The sequence below is a fragment of the Musca autumnalis genome, unplaced genomic scaffold, assembly GCF_047663935.1.
Source record: "Musca autumnalis isolate F117 unplaced genomic scaffold, ASM4766393v1 scaffold_128, whole genome shotgun sequence".
NCBI classification, from domain to species: domain Eukaryota; kingdom Metazoa; phylum Arthropoda; class Insecta; order Diptera; family Muscidae; genus Musca; species Musca autumnalis.
The window spans coordinates 263,545-273,753 of NW_027411676.1; the positions used below are offsets into that span (position 1 = coordinate 263,545).

Sequence of the window (10,209 nt, forward strand, 5' to 3'; positions counted from 1 at the left end):
CCTCTTGGCACCCACATGCCTGCCGTTTCAATCATTCACTTGTTGTTTAGATATTAGAATGTGTAGAACACACAAATGTTTTGGGTGTTTACGCATTGATGGCGTATTTTAGTGTCGCCACGGAATACCATCACCGAATGACATGTGTGTTAATTGTTGCCTATGCTGTTGAGAGGTCTAATTAAAGTTATTAACCAAACGAGAAGAGCCACAAATGTCTTTCAATCAAATATGAAATGACGATTTTACATTAAAGTATAAATTACAAATGTAGGATGAAGAAATGTAACACTTTTATGTTTTTTATTATGTACATTAAAGTGTTCTTTACCGGGCGACGGCATATGTTGCTCTGGCATGTGTCATTCAGATAAAAGTGGATGAAACACTTAAGCACCTAGGCAACATGAAAAACAAGTGAAAATAATTCGTCATATTTTGGAAAATTGAAAATAAAAAACATATATGGGGGCAAGTATTTTAAGCGATATATACACGTGAGCAGATGACTAATATCTAGGAAATAATGTTAAATAATAATGATAGTAACGCAAATAAACATCATAAGTCCATTATTTTTAGAAAACATGATATTTTAACAGAATGATTGTTTTCCTCTAACTTGCATAACTTGAATAATTTAAAAAACAAAAGAAAATATCAGTCAGCTGTGCTGATGGAGATATACATACAGTCAGCCTCTGACCATATCGATTTCGTATCACGAGTTTGCTTCAGAATACGTGAAATCTGTAGGTACTATAATGTGGGGCTGTACCAAATCATTGGTGTAAACCAAAAATATTTAGTAAGCTAACTTCCTAATTCATACTCGTAAATTACGTTAAACTAAGTTTGGAGAAATGTTTGAAAATGTTTAAAAGTTGTGTAGTGGATTTGCCATTTTAGTATGTACCGCCAGGTTATTTTTGAGCCTATTGTATATTATTGCAGGAAGTATGGACTTGCTCCGGAAAAAATTGTATCGCTGTTATAGGGAAAACAACCTCCTGCACTTTTCCCAAATTTTTTGTGGGAGGTACCCGAAATTGTTCTACATATATATAGCAAAGGGAACCGCTAGAACAACCTGATAAAAAAAAAATAAAAATAAAAAAGATCCCAGAGAAGCTATTAAAATTCATATATAGGTCAAATTCGAGCCCGATCTATATCTGAACTGAATAATAGGATGTGCAAAATTCGGACAAAATTAATTGTTCCCGAGAGTTACGTTTATACCACTTTGCAGAAAAATGTTGAACTTGGGAGGTACCTGAACTAGTGGACCGATATGGATCATCAACGAACATAAAACTAAATATCACGAAATGCAAAATTTGGTTCAAAACGGTTGGTCCGACGGACGGACAGGGCTAAATCGACTTCAAATTTTCTTAAACTAATTTCGTCGATGAGGCAAATTTTTGGTTGTACCCTAGTTTGCCTAAAGGCTGAGGATATAATAAGACATCAGATGGCGATGGCTCACTGGTCGAATGTTTAAAATCTGATGCGACATGCTGCTAAGGTGTAACCCTGTTCGATCCAAAACTGTCAATGCTGCCTTCAACTCAATCATCTTCAGGTCCAGTTTGTCTCAGCAGCATCCACCATACTTCGTAAGATGTAATAGATGACGGCAGTGTGAACACAGTCATCAGAAAACGAGACTTCCCCCCAGTTCATCAACGAGCAGTAGAACACGCAGCACTTAACTTCAGCCGCTACCTAAAATACATCCTTTTCGCAATTTAACTGCAATGGACTTCGACGTAAGATCGATGAAATTGTGGATTTCATGAGTCGGAAAAATGTCATGGTCGCAGCGGTGCAGGAAACCACGCTCAACAACAACGGCAGCTTGAGGACGACCCTACCAGAATTAACGGAGAGTGTCACAGTTCGCAAGATATAACGGCTTGCCAGACGACGTCATTTGTTAGACTAGGCGACGCGAGTTTTGGTTTGACAAATGACGTCATCTGACAACCCATCGTTCCTCTTGGATCAGACCATCTCCCCATATTCCATCAGCAGATCGCTCGAGTTCATTATCTGTGAACGCCGTACTTTCACCAATCATGGGAAAGCTAATTGGACTAGTTTCAGAGAGATCAGCAGAGGCGACGGAACTAGTAAATGTGCGTGATGAGCTTCGTCGTGTCAACCCTGGAACCATGGCAATGCAGAAACAGCTGAATGTGCCGGGAGTCGAATATCTGACCAAAGTTCTCAACTTGTCCCTAGTGGTCCCACTACTGAAACCAGGCACTGATGCCAGCAAAGACGAATCGTACAGGCCGATATAACTTTTGTCGCATGTAGGCTTTACTCCTCCCCAGTGTCAGATAAAGCCATCCAGTTGCCGATCATCAGCATGGGTTCCGTAAGTAGCACAGCATGACAACAGCGATGTACGCCATTTCCACACATAATAGTTGAGGACTCAATCAGAGCAAACCGTCAAGATTGAAACGTTTGATAGTCAATTGTATGTGTGGACGTCAGTCGTACGATGAATTCAGGAACAACAAGTAAAAAAGTGTCGGTCGGCTTTACCGACAGATATATACCCTCAGCCAATGTGAAGTCAAACTTTCACCTACGGACAGATCAAATGTATTTAAGGTTTCTTCAGAGTTTTGTGGCCCTTTTTGGACATTTGAATTTGCCGACAAAAATGTGGATTAGGAATTAACTGCACTAAGACACAAATGTTGAACCTTTGTTGGGGAGGCACCCTTAGGGCGGTCCGATATGGGGCATTTTAGAAGTTAAACTAAATTTTAACAAAATATTAGGACATCTAAAGTTTGGACAAATTAGTTGCCCCATTTATGTGGTATCGTCCTAGCATTTTAGTGACATTTTTTAAATATTGGGGAGAAATACTGGAAGTTGTACACCGGTATTGCCCCATGAAACTAAGTTTGGATATAATATGACGAAGACCAAATGTTGGGCCAAATCGGTAGAACAGCTCGAGAGTTATCGTGCTCTCCGACAGCCCAGCCAGCCAAAGTGAACTTATCCGAAACTGTGTGTGAGAAGTACCAGAAGGAGTAGACAAATATAGTCCATATTCGAACCTGATCTATATCTGGTAGATATATTAGGACGTGCAAAGTATGGATTACCTCGGTCACTCCCTTTAAGAGTTATCGTGCGCACAATTTTTCCGAACATTTTTGAAGTATTGTGGGGGAGGCACCTAAAGGAGTGCACCGATATGACTTATCTTCGAATTTAAACTATGTTTGGACAAAATATCACGAAGGGCAAATTTTGGACCGAATCGGCACATTCATTCGAGGGTTATCTGGTGCTCCATCCACTACACACGGTGTTATAGGGGTTTTTTGCAACTTTCAGGCTATTTTGTCAGGAAGTGTGGACTTGTCCCAGATAAAACTTGTACCGTCGTATGGGTGGCAATGAATACAAGTTGTTGCAACAAAAATCAAAGAGATTCGAGAGCAGGTCCTAATCTGAACTTATCCGAAATTTTGTGTGGTAGGTACCCGAAGAAAAGGACCGATTGAGTCCATTTTGGAACCTCATCTAGGTCTGGTACAAATTTCAGGATGTGCAAAGTATGGATGAAATCGTTTACTTCCTTCAAGAGTTATCGTGCGCAAAATTTTCCGAACATTTTCAAACTTTTGTGAGGGAGGTACCGGAAGGAGTGGACCGATATAGCCCATCTTCTAATTTAGACTAAATTTGGACAAAATATTACGAAAGCCAAATTTTGAATCGAATCGGTTGATCCGTTCGAGAGTTATCGTGCGCTCCAGCCAGACAGACAGACATTGCTCAATCGACTCCAAATTGTCTGCAACACATTTCGTCAAACATACTTGGGGTCTGAAACCATTATTTCGATGAGGCACATTTTGCCCGTATGAAAGTGTATATACCCTCGTTAGGATAAATGCTGAGGGTATAAAAAATCCAAACCCCGTAGAGTGAAACAGGCAGTTCCCCAAGGAGGGGTGATATCTTCGGAACGGTTTAAACTCTACATGCAGAAAAATATGTATATGTTAGAAATATGTTTGGATCCGAACAAATATTTGTTTGGGCCCCGACAAATATATGTTTGGATCCCAACATAAGTTCATTATTATTTATTTTTTTTATAAATTATTCTCTTTCGTTTTTTCTTTCATTAAAGTCTGTTATGTATTTCTTGTGCGATGTGGAATTTTGTACCTACCTAAGCGTCTGTTGTTGCTTTTGTGTTTGGTATTTCTATGCATTTCAATAAAAGAAAATCACCACCATTTATTAATGAGTTTGTATGTGTCTGCCTTTTTTTCTGGCTTTTGAGTTGGTATTTATATTACATCCGAATACATATTTGTTTGCACCCAAACATATATTTGTTTGCGGACCCAAACATATCTTATGTTTGGGACTGGTTGCAAACAAAGATATTAGCGTCGAGGACCTTCCGTCATGTCATTTGTGAAACGCTGACCTACTATTTGACCGATCTTACCACCTTTTTCCACGCGAGGAATATGCAAATATCCGCCACTAAATTTACGACCACTCTGTTCACCACATGTTCGTCTAGGTCTAGATTCTAGGGGTCACATTCGACAGCATGTTCACGTCGTTCACGCTTACCACAGTTATCTGCGACAAGTTCAGTAGTAGGAACAAGGTCCTCAAATCCCTAGCCGGCAGCGACCACATATAACGCGATAAATCAGTCTGTGGTAAGCTGTGCTGCGCCGGTGTGGTCCAAGTGCAACGTGATGGAAAGATATTCAAACCTCACAGAATACCGACCTGAGAACTTCTGCGATTGTTTGAGCTTATTGATCTTTCATTAAAAGCTCTCAAGGTGTTAGTAATCACTTTTTCTTAGGGTTTAATTGTCCTCTTCCGAAAGCTGGTGGCATAACGTTGCTGATTTGTGGGACGACAGCTTTTAGCTTATAATAAATTCTTTCGTAACAATCAGGCATCGCTGAGCTTTTAAGCTTGGACCATAGAACGGCACCTCCGGATTTTCAGTATTTTTCAAATTTTTGGTTATGTTTTCTTCGTTGAGGGTATAAAACTTTTAAACCTGAAATTTGTCGATAGGTCCACGTCTTCTTATGGCCCATTAGAATGGTACATAACGATTTTCTGAATTTTGAAGGTCGTGACCTCAATAATGGCTGAAATATTATACTGTAACATGACAATATGGTCACGTACATGACACAACATTTACTACCAAGAAATCCCTTACAGTCATGAGTAAACAGCGCTTTGACAACACTCCACCATACATTGTCTCTACCTGGTAAATTTAACTTCACTGTATTCACATTCACTTCATGCTTCGAGTCACTCATATATTTTAGAGTTGCTTGCTGAAGTAGAACTTGCTACTGCAGCGAGTTAGCTACACGGGTTGGAACTAAAGGCTGTTCTAAATCCGCCAACGTACACCTTGGTGTTACCGAGTTGGGAATAATTTTGTGTTGGCTAATAAATTGCACTGGACCTTCGGGTTTTTCAGTTTTAAAGGGTTCTTTAGTAATCTGTTCCATTCGGCACAGGGCCTTCGGGTTTTTAAGTTCTACAGGGCGACTGAACTTACCCCAGCCGACGAGAAAACCACATTACAATACTAAGTCTTCGTTGGTGGTGTAAAACTTTTCACCTGAAATTTGTCAGAATAGGTCCATGTCTTCATATAGCTATATATAGCCAAAGGGCGTACCTCCCGATTTTAGGTATTTTGACAATTTGGCCACTTTATCCAACCGAAATGGCAACAATTTCGTATTTAGTATCCCTTCCATTCATTCCTGCAAAGAATTGTCGGTAAAGGTCCACGTTTTCATATTGCCCCCATAGAAATGAAATTCCCTATTTTGAGAATTTGAAAGTTTCAGCCTATAAATCAACCGAAATTTGTGAAATCTGGTTTCAATTTATTTTATATAAGGGGTATAAAAAGTTCGGCCCAGCCGAACTTAAAGCCCTTTTTAATTGTTGAGAAGTAAAGTCGAAGTTAGACCATATTTACATTAGGCAATTTTCCTTGCGACAATTGTCAGTTTGACGGAGAGAGGGGTGGGGAATAATGTAACCCTTTGCCACTCAACACCCTCTCTCACCGACAAACTGACAATTGCCGCAAGGAAAATTGCCTAATATAAATATGGACTAATGTGTACATTATTAGGTTGACCCAAAAAAAAAAAATAATTTTCTGATTTCTCCCCCTATTTTTTCCATTTGATCCAAAAACTTTATATATGAAATTTTATGGCGATCGGTTAACGTTAACCCGTGCCAACCTAGCGGTCTTTGTTTCCATAGTAATTTGTATGGGGCCAAAGGCGCATTTTCACCCAAACTCTCTAAAAGCCACAGTTATGGATCGATCAATAAAAAAAATTATTATTATTGTGGCTAAAAAACGATTTCTACAAAAAATAATGAAAGTCGGATCGGGTTAATGTTACCGCTCGTCATAAAATTTCACATATAAGATTTTTGGATCAAAATGGAAAAAATTTAGGGGTTAGGAAATCCAAAAAAAAAAAAGATATTGTGTTTTTATGGGTCATCCTAATGTACATTTATAAGGACATCAAAATAATAGCATAATTTTCCTGGAAGCGGGTGCAATTAACAAATTCTCATTTATAATTATAGTGGTCTCTAAATTGCCAATCTGCTTAGAAAGACAAAAGTAATTCCTCTGCTAAAAGCCTAAAACACACACACACACATAAACATTGACATTTGATCGAAAGCTGGCGAATTTACAGCATTTAGTATAATCACGTTATTTTTTAGTAATCAAAACTTGAGAGGCGCTAATGTTTGCACCATAAAAAACAGTCAGTCAGTCATCACAGATAAAATGTTTATGTTTTAGTAATTAATGAGTCAGCTGTCACAAACACATCAACGTTTCCTGGGCCCATCGAAAACAAAAAATTTGCACAAAAAAATGTGGCAGCCACATTGAAGAAAAAGCTCATCACTGAATTTGCGAATTTCTCACTTAACAAATCAACATGACAGAATGAAGCAAATTTCTTTTTGTTCCCTGAAGTCTATTAGCTAACCAATAAATCATTCAATATTAATGTTAAGTTTTCAATTTCAGATAATTTTTTGGCAAACTCTGATAATCAGCGAATATTATTATACTAAGCGAATTTGTATATTTGCTTTTCTTAGGATGTGAGTTTTGCTAACGATTTTATTAAACATTGAAGTGTGAAATATATGATTAATTAACAATTTATAAATTTACAATATGATTTACAATTACACATATTGACATTTTTTCTTTTATCTTCGGGCTTTTCATCAATTAAAAACAATTTTATAAGGGTATGAAGATATTTGTGAGACACTGTAACTACTTTTCCTGACAACATTTATTTCCGTATATGTACATATGTATGTATTTTTGAAAAACAATTTAAAAGACAAATATTTACAAATATATTTTGATGCCCGCAATGCTATTGAGACCAACAACCGGATTCCTAACCTGCAATTATAATCCCATTTTGAGAGCAACTCGCCCAAGATTATTCTGTGCAGCTGCCAGCAATATCGAATCGAAAAATTATCCCAAACGTCCAATTGATCCAGAAAAAGTTCGATACGGCTTTATTCCAGAAAATTGGTTTCAATTCTTTTACGACAAAACTGGTGTAACTGGTCCATATGTGTTCGGTTTGGGCTTAATAAATTATCTGATCTCCAAAGAAATTTATATTTGTGAACATGAATTTTACAATGGCCTTTTCAATGGCTTTGCTGTGTATTGCAGCCGTTAAAAAGCTTGGACCAATAGCTGCCGCATATTGTGATAAAGAAATTGAAAAAATTGAAGAAAATTGGAAAGAAATGCACAAGGCGGAATTAAAAGCTCTCCAAAATTTAATTGAACATGAACAGCAAGAGCAATGGCGTGCCGAGGGAAGTTTGCTGTTAATGCAAAATGAAAAAAGAAAATATTGCCTTACAACTGGAAGAAGCCCATAGAAAGGCGATGATGAAAGTCTATCAAGATGTCAAACATCGTTTGGATTATCAAGTGGATTGTCGCAATATTGAGATGCGCATCAATCACAAACACATGGTAAACTGGGTGGTAAATAAGGTGTTGGAAGCAACATTGCCAGAGACTAAAGATGAATCCTCAAAGGAAAAACTTCGTGGCGATTTGAGTGCAATGGCTTTGAGGATTAAGAATTGAGTGAAAGTGCAGAAGATTCTGCACCTAATTTGTATACACTCTACTACTGCAATTATTTGTTTGAAAACCTAAAATAAATTGCAAATCAGAATTAGAGTTGCAAGCGTGGATTATTTTATTTACACAAAAATTGGATAATTTATTTATCCGCAAACGTGAATAATTTATTTATCCACAAACGTGGATAACTTATCCACAAACATGGATAATTTATTTATGCACAAACGTAGATAATTTATTTATCCACAAACATTGATAATTTATTTATCCAGAAACGTGGATAATTTTTTATCCACAAATGTGGATAATTTATTTATCCACAAACGTGGATAATTTATTTATCCACAATCGTGGATGATTTACTTATCCACAATCGTGGATAATTTATTTATCCACAATCGTGGATAATTTATTTATCCACAAACGTGAATAATTTATTTATCCACAAACGTGAATAATTTATTTATCCACAAACGTGAATAATTTATTTATCCACAAACGCGAATAATTTTATTTATCCACAAACGTGGATAACTTATCCACAAACGTGGATAATTTATTTATCCACAAACGTGGATAATTTATGTATCCACAATCGTGGATAATTTATTTATCCACAATCGTGGATAATTTATTTATCCACAAGCGTGGATAAATTAATTATCCACAAACGTGAATAATTTATTTATCACAAACGTGGATAATTTATTTATCCACAAAAGTCGATAATTTATTTATCCAAAAATGTGGATAATTTATTTATCCACCAACGTGGATAAATCATTTATCCACAAACATCGAATTTATTTATCCACAAACGTGGATAATTTATTTATCCACAATCGTGGATAATTTATTGATCTACAATCGTGGACAATTTATTTATCCACAATCGTGATACTTTATTTATCCACAATCGTGGATAATTTATTTATCCACAATCGTGCATAATTTATTTATCCACAATCGTGGATAATTTATTTATCCACAATCGTGGATACTTTATTTATCCACAATCGTGGATAATTTATTTATCCACAATCGTGGATAATTTATTTATCCACAATCGTGGATAATTTATTTATCCGCAATCGTGGATAATTTATTTATCCGCAATCGTGGACAATTTATTTATCCACAATTGTGGACAATTTATTTATCCACAATTGTGGATAATTTATTTATCCGCAATCGTGGATAATTTATTTATCCTTAACTTATTTATCCACAACGTGGATAATTTATTTATCCACAAACGTGGATAATTTATTTATCCACAAACGTGGATAATTTATTTATCCACAAACGTGGATAATTTATTTATTCACAAACGTGGATAACTTATTTATCCGCAAACGTGGATGATTTATTTATCCACAAACGTTGATAATTTACTTATCCACAAACGTGGATAATTTATTTATCCACAAACGTGGATAATTTATTTATCCACAAACGTGGATAATTTATTTATCCACAAACGTGGATAATTTATTTATCCACAAACGTGGATAATTTATTTATCCACAAACGTGGATAATTTATTTATCCACAATCGTGGTTAATTTATTTGTCCACAATCGTGGATAATTTATTTGTCCACAATCGTGGTTAATTTATTTATCCACAAATGTGGATAATTTTTTTTATCCACAAACGTGGATACTTATTTATCCACAAACGTGGATAATTTATTTATCCACAATCGTGGTTAATTTATTTGTCCACAATCGTGGTTAATTTATTTGTCCACAATCGTGGTTAATTTATTTATCCACAAACGTGGATAATTCATTTATCCACAATCGTGGTTAATTTATTTGTCCACAATCGTGGTTAATTTATTTATCCACAAATGTGGTTAATTTATTTATCCACAAATGTGGATAATTTATTTATCCACAATCGTGGATAATTTATTTATCCACAAACGTGGATAATTTTTTTATCCACAAACGTGAATACTT

General features: G+C 36.1%; 1 pseudogene; it reads left to right on the forward strand.

Annotated features, from left to right (window-relative positions):
* Nucleotides 1-7,402: 7,402 nt before the first annotated feature.
* On the forward strand, nt 7,403-8,338 carry LOC141391824 (ATP synthase subunit b, mitochondrial-like; annotated as a pseudogene).
* Nucleotides 8,339-10,209: the final 1,871 nt, after the last annotated feature.